Source organism: Colias philodice, chromosome 5, assembly GCF_061535455.1.
Source record: "Colias philodice isolate Cphi_HAF_F1 chromosome 5, ilColPhil1 Martin Lab GWU primary, whole genome shotgun sequence".
NCBI classification, from domain to species: Eukaryota; Metazoa; Arthropoda; class Insecta; order Lepidoptera; family Pieridae; genus Colias; species Colias philodice.
This window is the reverse complement of record NC_143090.1, coordinates 10,536,713-10,550,185: the sequence shown is the minus strand read 5'-3', so window position 1 is coordinate 10,550,185 and position 13,473 is coordinate 10,536,713. Positions and strand designations below refer to the sequence as shown.

Sequence of the window (13,473 nt, the reverse complement as noted above, 5' to 3'; positions counted from 1 at the left end):
AAAAAGTTGTCTTTTAAATGTCTGAATGCTTTTTTATCATTTTTAATGGTTTCTTCTGCTACTATGAATTTCCGGGTTATTTCGTCCAAATTGTGGCATTCTCTCAAGTAGCCGAGGTCTTTTTAGTATCCCCATTAAAACAAATCAATGGGGCTTAGGTCGAGGGACCGTGGAGGCCAGGCTTTAAAGCAGGCATCACCGGCGCATGCGCAGGCTGCAACGACCAATCCATCTTTCAGGGTATTTTTGCCCTTTAGCCTGGCCTCCATGGTCTCCGGACATAAACCCTATTGAACTTTTTCCGTGGGGATACTACGAAGACGAGAGACTGCCACAATTTGGACGAAATAACCCGGAAATTCATAGTAGCAGAAGAAACCATTATAAATGATAAAAGAGCATTCAGACATTAAAAAGACAACTTTTTACTGTGATGTCGCACTTGCATTGAGCAACAGCGGGGCTATTTTAAAAAAATTCTGGTAATTTAACACCTATTTATTTGTTTTAATGATCATCATGTTAATAAAAATTTTCCACTTACCACATTTAGATTTAAATTTTTCGATTGAAGCCTTCAGAATAATAAAATGAAATTTTTAGGGTAGCTACCTGATTGATAGAGCAAGTTTTTAAAAGCCAAATGGAAACCTTTTTTATGTGATTTCATTTTTTTATGGGCCCTTGAAGTTATGAACATACTGGATAATTTTATCTTTCTTGGTATTTAATTCTTTTTTTTATTCCATTCGAAGATCTAACGATAGTAAATGTTACCATACTGAATTGGCCTATCTTTCAGCTTAGCACACACAAAAAATCAAGCATCTAGCGCAATAATTCACGTCACCATAAATAAAAATCTCATCGTACTCAGCGATAGATGAAAAATTGAAAAAAATGTAATAACTCCGAAAATACGAAAAATCGCATAACACACATGGGGGTGATTCGGATAGCCCTCTAAGTCCTCTACCTCCCAGCTTCAGTATATCACTACTTTTTGGTACACCCTGTATAACTAGGAAGTACCTACTAATATTATCAATGCGAAAGTTTGTGAGGATGTGTGTGTGTTTGTTACTCTTTCACGCAAATACTACTGAACCGATTGCAATGAAATTTAGCACACATATAGAGGGTAACTTGGATTAACACATAGGATAGGTTTTATCCCAAAAATCCCACGGGAACGGAACTATGCTGGTTTTTCTTTGAAAACGCGGGCGAAGCCGCGGGTGGAAAGCTAGTATAATATGTAATGGTTTATTTACTGATTTATCTTTTTATAAATGACTGCCCTATGTTTCAGATATGGCCAGGCAACTTTCAAGTCTTGCGAGAAATATTAATTAATTACCTATTATTTTTGATTTTAACTTCATAGGTACATACTATTATTTCGGTGCACAATAATATATTTTTATTTCATAATATTATGTAGTATTATAACATTTGGGAGTGCTGCACTTGAAAATTATTCATTCATACGTATGTATAGTGACGTCCTGAAGTTTGAGTCATATGTGATTCAAACTTTTATCAAACGTCAAACAGGATGATAAAAACCAAAAAACATAGCATTTTAACCGTCAGTTAAAATTATACCATCAAAAGGAGTGGTTGTGTTGTGTGAGTGTCTGTGTGAAATATTTTGGTGGTAAGTAATTTTATTATTTATAAAAAAAATATTAAAGTATAGTTGGCAGATTTTAGGGTTTGTAGGTAACTGGGAAGGTTGTCGATATTTTTATTAAAATAAAAAGTAATATTTATAAAAATACAATAATTAGGGTTTATGTTAATGTTGTTTGTATAATTTTTTTTCAATTTCAGAAATATTTCTGCTTGCTTTTATTTGAATTTATTAACGATTCGTTGCTATAATTTATTTTTCATGCAGTCATTTAGCGTGTTTGAATTACAAATTAACTTATAACCTTACAATCCTCTATTCAAATACCTAAATAAATTATATAAATAAAAATGAAACACCCATGTGTTGCAAAGCTTAAAACTCGAGAACGGCTCGACCAATCCGGTTAATTATTTTTATTTATTTTTTGTTAATGCACAAGGCAAGGCATGCAAAGTAAAAGGAACACTTTCCTTTCAATTCAAAGGCAATGTTCTATATAAAGATATTATGTACAGGTATAGGTAATAATAATATAATTTTAAATCTTTATTCAAGGGCAAGTAATTGTTCAAGTGTATTAATACTTAATTCTTTAACGCTTTTTGTAAGAAAATAAAATAAAACCCCTTATTATTTTTTAACGGTCTTTTTTTCAATCTGTACCCCATAAAATCAGTTATCATAATTTTTTGAAGTCACAATATATCATGTTACCTTGTACAATATTTGAAAAACAACAACGGAATTTAAATACTCATGGTAATAATTCTGTAAATAATATAAAAAAGAGCATGAACGTTTCACTCGTAATTGACCTGGTCCATGTGAACAAATGGTACTCAAACCTGGATTTTCCATTATATAATATACTAACCACTAAAACAAAGAGATAGATGATTATTATTTTACTAGCTGTTGCCCGCGACTTCGTCCGCGATTCGGTCGTTTTTCGTCATTCGTCGTTTAAAAAAAATACGTGACACTTTATTTTTGAATGTTCTTAATTGTCTCTTATAAAATTTAACTACATTAAAATTGAATACTCTGATAAGAAAATCTTAAAATCATCGAAAATCATAGACATCGAATATCTGAGGAAAACATGAATGAATGTGATTTAAATTCTACATTTCTTAGTAATTAAAATAATAATCTTAATTAAATGTAGATTAACAGTTTGAGCGCACCATTATAGAATATATGTACCTAAGTAATAAATTACGTTAGTTTACATAGTAACTTTACTAAAAACACGATGACTTTCTTTCGCGCTCGGTACCACAAACTAAACATGTTTGTGGTACGTGGCCCGCGTCACTTTACCCCCCACGAGTTCCCCTCCGTTGCTATGCGAAAATACATTCGTCGCCCTACTGTAGGAAAAATTGTAATACTGCGGCCTGGGCGTTATAACACGCTCAGGGAATTCCTGAGTGCTGATAGACTTCCGTCTATCGGCATTTATACCAATTTTATATTAATATCACCATCTTGAGGAAAAGCTTCTAATGTCGATTTAAAACGCATATATACGGATTAACCTGATGAATTAACATGTTCTAAAATTGTGAAATGAGTTCAGTTTTAAATTCGAGAAATATTGATTTCTTGTATTCGATTATTCGTCGTAGTCGAATACAAAATATATTTAAAGAAACTTAGGTTGGCCTTCAGGCAAAAGGGATCCTATCAAATGATAAACTTGACCTTGTATCTTAAAAGTAATAATGAAAGGAGCATCTGATAATTGTTGAGTACCAAAGGATCATTTAAAACGCAATACTATAAGAGCTAATATTGTCTAAGAACTGTTTAGATTGCACATGTTCCTCTAAAACTTAAAAGTAGTGATTTCAAAGGTTCCGGCGTATCTTCAAACGAAAGCCGACTCCTTACTCCACTTTAAAGCATTACAAAAAGAACATACTACGTTAATATCGCCTATACAGAAGATGATCTGTAATCAATTGTGAGGTTATAAGCAAACCCACTTTTATATTATTTTGTCGGACCACACCACCGAATTTGTAGATTGATCTTCTATGTTTACCTCTAAGTCATTAAGACTATGTCGAAATCTGTCTGCAATAAGACGGGCCTCTCGCTATTCGTCCGTTTAAAGAGACCAATAGTTTCAATTCTTAATCTTTCATTAAACAAACTTATTAATCGTTCTTGTCTCAAATAATGGTAATATTCGCGTCCCTACTCTAGTCATTGCTTATGCTCATGTTCATCTTCGAGAGATCGAATAATATTATGGTGCACCCTATTATTTGTCAAACGGTCTTCATATTGAGTAAAAGTTTCAGAATTCTCGAGATAAAATATGACGATCGTGATCAGCTGTGAGACGTAATTCTCTCTCAGTGAGGGTTTCGGTCTCACGGGATAGTACAATATGCCATTTGCGATCAGCTGTGAGACGTTATATATACCCTCAGTGAAGGTTTCGGTCTCACAGGATAGTACATGCCGTTCGCGGTCAGCTGTGAGCCGCAATTCTCGTTGTGAAGCGGTTTCAGGTTCGGCATAACACATGTTGTTTTCGGTCAATAGTAAGCCTCTTATCTCTAACGATCCTTGAGAACTCTTATTTCTCATTTTCTTAACTTTGCTCGAATTTCGATATATAAAGATTTTTTAGGTGGCACTGATGCGGGTGAATAAAAATTAAAACGGACTAAGAGTGTTATAATCTCAATCATCATCATCAATACATATAATAAAATTGTGGAAAAGTGATGTCTGTACAATTAAAATATGTAGAAAAAAATTAGCAGGTGTTATTATTATCGAGAAATCGAGAGAAACCATTTTTTTCTCTTAAAAGCTCCCCCCCTCCCACTTCCCGAACTCCGATTGACCGTAATTTATTTTTCCTTACATTTGTATCATATCCTTTTCTAATGGGTTTCATCCTACTGCGATTTTTTTTTTGTTTCAAAAATTATCTACCCTGGTGTATAGGTAAATTTTCCACATAAAATGTCCTTTAAATTATGTCGTATTATATTTTTAACCCCCGACGCAAAAAGACTGGTGTTATGTGTTTGACCGCTATGTATTTCTGTGTGTGTGTGTGTGTCTGTCTATGGCACCGTAGCTGGCTAACAGGTAAACCGAATTAGATGCGGTTTTTTTTGTTAGGCAGAATATTTTCCGACGCTGGTTCTTAGATAAAGTGTATCAAAATTGGTTCATCCACTTATTATACCTACATAGGGGTAAAAGTGGGAATGAAAAAAATGAAAGTTATAATTTATTTTTAAAGATCGTCGGGAAGTTTATGAAATTATTTATTCCTTTTTCTATACACTTTTCTTCGTCTAAACGGTTTAGTTACGTGCTCTCTCTCTCTTCAGCCTTTAGTTACGTGCGTGAGACAGGAAAGATCTAATTTGGATTTGTTTCTGGATTTGATAAAAACTGAGTATCGATTAAGCTGATCAGTGGCTACTGGCTACACCATAGATTATTAAAAACATCCGTTTAAGAAAGGAAGGAAATAGAATTTGCTCCTCTCCCCCCCCTGGTTCCTAAAAAATAATATGACATAATTTAAAAGAAATTTTACGTAGAATTAGTTAGGCATTTCTTTTTTGATTTCGATATTATATACTAATCATAATTTTTAATTACAATATGTAGTAACTATTTGGTATAGGTTAGGCATTTCATTTCTTGATTTTCTTTAATAATTTGGTACGTAAGTTTTTTAGCTCAGTTTAGTAAGAAATTTTAATAACATTTCTTTTAATTATTTATGGTAGTACAACAGTACAGTATGGTTGTACGTATTTACTCAATAATTGTATGTTAAGTAGTAATTCAGCATGGGCGTAGCCACGGTGGGGCTGGGTGGGGCGCTTACCCTGGCTTTGATCTGGTAGGTACTAATTGTGAAAGGGAGTGGGCGTGGGCGTGGGATTGGGACTGAACGTGGCATATGGCGTGGGAGTGCGAGTGGGCGCGGGAGTGGGAGCATGAAAATAAAAATGATTTTTTATTGTTGCCCCACCCTGAGCCCATGGTCATAGGTCCCATAGTCACTATTCCACGCGAACGAAGTCGCGGGGACAGCTAGTAGACAAATATAATCAGAAAGCTTTGAACTCCTAAGCTCAACCATAAAAGATAGACATTTATGATGTCGGGAGATATTTTTTATATAATATGGAGAACATTTCTTTCATACTTGATTTCTGTGTAGCTTTAACCATTAAGATACACGCATTAAGAACGCACACGCGACGAAAGCTTAAAAATGGAGTTGCTGCTCTGCTCACGAATATGAAAAATAATTGTACCGAGTTTCGTTTAAATCCGTCGAGTAGTTTTTGTTTCTATAACGGTTATACAGACAGACAGACGGACAAACATTTTTGACGTCGATGTCGATCTCTAATCACCTCGTGATAGTTATTTAGGAAATATATTTCATGTGCAGAATTGACCTCTACAGATTTAATATAAGTAGGTATACATATATTTAGATTCCAATTTCCATGTAACGTTAAATTCGACTATATAATAACTAATAACAGACAACGCAGGTTACTCTCGTTTCCGTAAGTTGAGGCGGCTACATATTCGGTCCTAATAACATGACTTTTTGTGAACGAAACGACAGCGCGGTTTAATTCGATGGCAACACCATCAGAAAAAAGGAAATATTTTTAACTTTGAAAAAATATTATGATTTACACTATTAATACTATTTTAACATTAACACAAAATATAAGACTGTGAGTGTGTAAAAATAAATCCAGCTAGTTTCACATCACAGTTATGTTTATAATTAGGTATACGACATGAAAATATATTAATTACCTACCAAGCAATAATCATACAGATAAATACTGAACAAAAGTATTAACAGTCAAAGTATATTTTTACTAACAACATGTAAATGATGAAGGAATAATAATTATCAACGAACTAACCTTTTTGTATTAGAGTCCCGCCTCGTGATCGAATTATTAAAACACGAAGATTTTTAAAAATGTAACCAATGAACACAATCAATATTAGATTAACTGCAGTAATGGTGTCTAGTTTGACTTAAAATAATATACATCTACCCTCACTTTTAAAAATGTAGTATATTCACACGAATTATATAAGCGCACCTTATAGGGAAGGGAAGATTTATTATGGGTTAAAGAGTTAAATAAATAAATAACATAATTATATTTAAATTATTAATTTTTAACATTGTGTTCAGTAGTGTTAACATGTAAATTGATTTGATTTTTACGAAATCTCATAGATGGCGCTGAATCAAATTTGTCTTTATAGTACTAAGATTCATTAAACAGTTTCTCTGCCCAAATTACGTAAATGACGTAGTTTTTATAGTGTAAAGCTAGATAATAGCATGGCTTACTCAAAAACAACATTTAAACATGAGTCTTTAGATTGTACGCTGTCGTAGTACACGGAATACGTAAGAAAAGTAAAGGTTCACAGCTCCTCCCCCGGAGGTGATAGCATGATAATATGTTTAAAAAAACCTCACACGACCTGTTAGTAATATTCATGCAAAATTTGAAGTCAATCTATGCAGTACTTTTCGAGATTAGCTCGGACAAACATACAGACAAACAGACAAACAGACAAACAGACAAACAGACAAAAATTCTAAAAACTATATTTTTGGCTTCTATATCGATTATAGATCATGGATTATGTATTCTTTTAAAAAAATATTCAATGTACAGTTTTGACTTTCCTACGATTTTATTATATGTATTACTGAACAAAAGTATTAACAGTCAAAGTATATTTTTACTAACAACATGTAAATGATGAAGGAATAATAATTATCAACGAACTAACCTTTTTGTATTAGAGTCCCGCCTCGTGATCGAATTATTAAAACACGATGATTTTTAAAAATGTAACCAATGAACACAATCAATATTAGATTAACTGCAGTAATGGTGTCTAGTTTGACTTAAAATAATATACATCTACCCTCACTTTTAAAAATGTAGTATATTCACACGAATTATATAAGCGCACCTTATAGGGAAGGGAAGATTTATTATGGGTTAAAGAGTTAAATAAATAAATAACATAATTATATTTAAATTATTAATTTTTAACATTGTGTTCAGTAGTGTTAACATGTAAATTGATTTGATTTTTACGAAATCTCATAGATGGCGCTGAATCAAATTTGTCTTTATAGTACTAAGATTCATTAAACAGTTTCTCTGCCCAAATTACGTAAATGACTTATTTTTTATAGTGTAAAGCTAGATAATAGCATGGCTTACTCAAAAACAACATTTAAACATGAGTCTTTAGATTGTACGCTGTCGTAGTACACGGAATACGTAAGAAAAGTAAAGGTTCACAGCTCCTCCCCCGGAGGTGATAGCATGATAATATGTTTAAAAAAACCTCACACGACCTGTTAGTAATATTCATGCAAAATTTGAAGTCAATCTATGCAGTACTTTTCGAGATTAGCTCGGACAAACATACAGACAAACAGACAAACAGACAAACAGACAAACAGACAAAAATTCTAAAAACTATATTTTTGGCTTCTATATCGATTATAGATCATGGATTATGTATTCTTTTAAAAAAATATTCAATGTACAGTTTTGACTTTCCTACGATTTTATTATATGTATAGATTAATTATCTTCTCTACATATATAAAACTAGCTGCGCCCCGCGGTTTCACCCGAATTGCTTCGCTCCTATTGGTCTTACCGTGATGATATACAGCCTATAGCCTTCCTCGATAAATAGGCTATCTAACACCGAAAAATTTTTTCAAATCGCAATCCTGAGATTAGCGCGTTTAAACAAACAAACTCTTCAGCTTTATTATATTAGTATAGATTCTCGTGACACAATGTTAGTTACCATACTCCACCAACTCTCATGAAATTTTTGTGCCTATTGGTAGATCTGAGAATCTGATCATGATTGATACCCTAAGTGATAAGAGTAAGCAGAACAACGTTAGCCGGGACAGCTAGTACATATTTAAATAAATACATCTTCATGTTTCCCAGTTGTAGCCGACATTTGCCACAATTTGAATACATTGGTACGAAAGTCTATTTCAATACGAAAGACTATTTCAATGCAAATACTTATGTACAGTTCCGAAATAATCTTATTCAGATTAAGCTAAGCGAATTAAAGCCAAGCCACGATACTCCCTGTAATTGAAAAGGCGTGTTTGTCCTAGTATATTGTTGGGAACTAGTCGGTTTCATATTGGTTCTAGTGCCAATTTTGTGGGAATGCCAATCTAATTCTGGATTGTTCTAATTTGCCCATATTTTTAACTAGCTTTCCGCCCGCGGCGTCGCTACATTTGCCTCAAATCTAATGAATTACATAATTTAACCTTCCTCTTAAATCACTCTATCTATTAAAAAAAAACTAGTTGTAAAGATCTAAGCATACTTACATACGGACATCAGGACAGACGCCGGAAGTGATTTTGCTTTATACTCTGTAGTGAACATCTCTACTACCCCATGACTCATGAGAAACAAATTCAACCCGGTTCAATACTCGTAAAGAAGACGGACCAATGAAATTACGCCATAATTAAGAAAAATGTATGAATTATCTTTCACAGCTCTCAACTGATTATATCGGACTAATATCACGTCCTGCAGTGATAGTTGATGCTAATTATATGCTCAATCATTAGCTTACTAAATCCATTATTGATGACTGATGATAACTGTGATTTAAATTAGATAATCATGTACTAATTTATCTTTCAAATGATAACCTACGCTAAAACATATTATGTAGTGTTTTGTTTACAATAATTCACATAAAAAGGGTAAAAATAAACAGAGAAGCGAAGGTTTTCAGGTTTTTAAAGTTCAATTTAATAAACTTATTTTTTTATTGACTTGACTTGACAATTTAATATTTATTATCCTAGAAATATACAAAAATGCAATACAAAAATTTTATTGATACGTAACTTCTTTTTACGAGCAACTTCTTTTTTTATATTCAATGTATTTGTCTCCGGCAAAAAAAATATTCATCATTTTTTCACTTTGTTTTTTTTACGTTCGAACGTGCCTTGAACTAAAGAACACAATAATGTTTAATACTACATAAAATATTACAATAATACCATCAAAATCAATTAACTTAAAATTTTATTCCACCAAACAAAAAACATTTTAATATTACCCAAAAATTTTCATTTGACTTTTCATTTCAACAACAATCAGAAAGAATATATGGATTAATTAGAACATAGCGTACTTAGGTTAATTAATGAAAATTTTATGATATTTTCGCACTATTGTTTGCGAAAAATACGTACCATTATACGAATGTTATTTCACTCGAATATGTCATTGTGCTTCAATGTTTTTGATATTTTTTGTGAAAATAAAACAGTTGCAAAAATTTGCATGGCCGGAACAATAAAAGTTTTAACAAAAACCTATTAATATGTATGACAAGGATTTCTATAGTATGTAGGTATTTCAAACAAAAATATACAGTGGACGAATGCTTCATTTTAGTTCTTTTAACTTAATAACTTTCATATAGACGAAATAAATTCCTTATTTTTACTGGAATACAAAGTTTCTTGTTTAATGTTATAAAGGTGATGCAGACAGTACAAGTTGTAATTAATAATTCTTTCTACAAGAACTATAAACATAATCAAATAAATTTGCGTTCCAAAATAGTTAATTTTGTACACGTAGGTACATCATATTTTCGACTTAATAACTCTAATCTATATAGATTTTTATTAGAGTAAAAAAGAAAAGACGTGTGGCACTCGGGGAATGCCGCGGTAAAGCTATTGCATAGCATGCCTTCAAGCCACACCTCCATGTCCGTCGGAGTGGGGAGCGTGAGGTTTTTCGTTACGCAATTTCTGGTCCCCGCGCTCAAGGCCCGCGATAGAAGCTATGCAATAGCTTAAAAAGAACATTATATTGAAAATAATTCATATCTAATTATATTTTGTTTTCAGCCTTTTCACTTCCTACAAAGCTATGCTAATCGAAGAGTTAATTAAGTATATACCGTAGGTCGCGGGCTAAATTTACACACAATCAGTTTCTTTTAATAAATGAATTATCATGCTTTAATATTTCATTAAATTAAACTAACATTTAACCGTTTGATTATCGGATATAATTTAAATTTATTCTGATCTTTTACATTCGGTATTTTAGTACTTTGTATGATTTATTTGATGTGGTCTTTTGTCGATATTGTTTTTTTCATTTTTAAGAAATTCATGTTATCAAACGAATAAATCAAGTTTCGTACACGTATTTTTACTTTTTTTTTTTAAATTTTACCAATGTATTCATACCTATGCACTAAAACCTAAAACATTTTAATTTTTCTTGAAACATGCAAAAATTATCAATTGAACATTATATTTGTCATATAGATAAAGCTACATACTACAGGTAAATTAGCTTGGAGAAATTTTTGCGTTTGTAGTAGTGTATGGTCAGCAAATAAAATAAAACAACATTTTATTTTTAGTTTTTATTTTATATATATATAAGGGATTTTAAATTAAACTATATGTGTTTCTCCTCTGAAAAAGATGAGACTTTATTTTAATATTTGCACATTTAACATACGTATAACTTTTACATTAACTAGACCGGGAGATATTGACACAAAATTTCGAGTCATTTGTAACAGGATGGCGGTTCTACAGGGGTCTTAGTACGGTCGCGGAAGAATTCTAACAAATACCCGCGGCCCCATCATTAAAGCGGCTCGACGGAACACAGTGGGGTTTTAGTCGGTAAGAATCCGACATAACCCACGGCTCCTTCCCCGGGGGCCGTGGGTATCTTTGGAAGATTTCCCCACTATAAAAAAAAAAAAAAAAAAAAAGGGGTCTTAGTACGCAATGACAAAAAGAAAAACGATGGTGTGAACGCTGGTACCGGCGGCTTAGTCACGTAGGCGTTAGTCGAACTCGTCGGAAAAATAGCGAAGTCAAACAATTTGTAACACAAAAATTTTAGAATTTACCGATAGCCCATAAAAAAGAAGTAGGCGGTAGTGTCATGCCATACTTTTCCGGTGTGACTTACAGCCCGCCATACCGACGCGAATGTGTTGATTTAAAAAAAAACAATTCAACCATTTGTACCAGGCTAACTTTTGCACAGGTAACCATCGTCGTGCAGCCATTTACGAAAATCGCCATGCCATACTTTTCGGACGATTCCAAATGGTCGCCATACCGCCGAAAATCTGCAAATTTTTTTTTTCGCCGAACCATTTGTACCACCCTAAATTTTTTTTTCAACAACTCCTGAATGATTATAAATAGAAGTGTGATAATGCCATACCTGTGGGAGGTGGCGAATGTGTATAAGATTTTTTTTTATTGTAAGATTTTATTCGTATTTTGAACGATTAGTAACAGTATGGCACTAATTTTTCCTGTAAGTTTGAGGTTCAACGAATATAAATACAAAATTTCAAAGATCTAGGTGGTGGAAATCTTCACTTATATAAATTAATACTAAATTAATTTTTTAAGTATGGCAGCACTTTTTCCCCCTACTAGAAGTATGGTAAATATAATAATGGTCACATTTTATCAAATACTCTCCAAAAATCCAAATGCAATACTGGTACAAAAAGTTTGGCGAAAAAAAAAATTTTTGCACATTTTCGGCGGTATGGCGACCATTTGGAATCGTCCGAAAAGTATGGCATGGCGATTTTCGTAAATAGCTGCACGACGATGGTTACCTGTGCAAAAGTTAGCCTGGTACAAATGGTTGAATTGTTTTTTTTTTAATCAACACATTCGCGTCGGTATGGCGGGCTGTAAGTCACACCGGAAAAGTATGGCATGACACTACCGCCTACTTCTTTTTTATGGGCTATCGGTAAATTCTAAAATTTTTGTGTTACAAATCGTTTGACTTTCGCTATTTTTCCGACGAGTTCGACTAACGCCTACGCGACTAAGCCGCCGGTACCAGTGTTCACACCATCGTTTTGCACGCCTCATAAGCGAAGCGTTGAGGTGGGTACTACTGTCACTTCGCGCAAAACATCTGATTTTTCAAACTTAAAATGTCTTTATGTATCATACATTGCACTTGTAAGATAATACATACACACACATATTAAGAAAAAACACTATTTTTAACATTCATGATATTTTTGATGTCATTTTTGTTATTTAAACTAGTTAAAAAACAGTTTAAAAAAGTTCTGTCTTGGACGTCCGTGTGTCTGTATGTGCGGAGGATTTTCTTGTTAACACGATAGCGACCGAAATACTTTACTAATCGAGTCTTTTTTTTTCTCTTACGCTTGAGTATGCTCAGGAATAGAACCCTTTTATTTTTCAGGGTCTGATTCGATGTGGTTTAATTGTTATTAAATAAACAAAAATAATAATTAATAAATAATTATTAAAAAAAAATTATGAGGCGTGCACTTTTGGATTTTCCAAACTATTTCTTTTTGTCATTGCGTACTAAGACCCCTGTAGAACCGCCATCCTGTTACAAATGACTCGAAATTTTGTGTCAATATCTCCCGGTCTATACGTAATAATTATAATTTTTGAATGAAATGTGTGCTTTATGTTCACGGTACCAAACGACTGCACGTGGCACCTGCGGACAGCGTAAACTGGTTTATTCTGGTTTTGTGCGTGTTTCCACTTTCCACTATCAAGTGACGATTTATTTATTTGTTTTGTTTCGTAATTATTATGGTCAAATATTAATTATGAAACAAATTATTATGGACACGATATTTTATTGTTTCACGGTAGTCGCCTTGTCGTTTGCTCAAGGACGTGA

General features: G+C 33.0%; 1 protein-coding gene across 1 annotated transcript in view; it reads left to right on the top strand.

Moving 5' to 3' along the window:
- The first annotated feature begins 1,609 nt into the window (after positions 1-1,609).
- Positions 1,610-13,473, top strand: part of LOC149488630 (transmembrane protein 135-like) — a 36,523-nt gene continuing 24,659 nt past the window's right edge. Inside the window, exon 1 of the mRNA XM_089695155.1 lies at positions 1,610-1,660. The gene's annotated coding sequence lies outside the window, so the exon portion shown is untranslated. The remainder of the gene's footprint in view (positions 1,661-13,473) is intronic.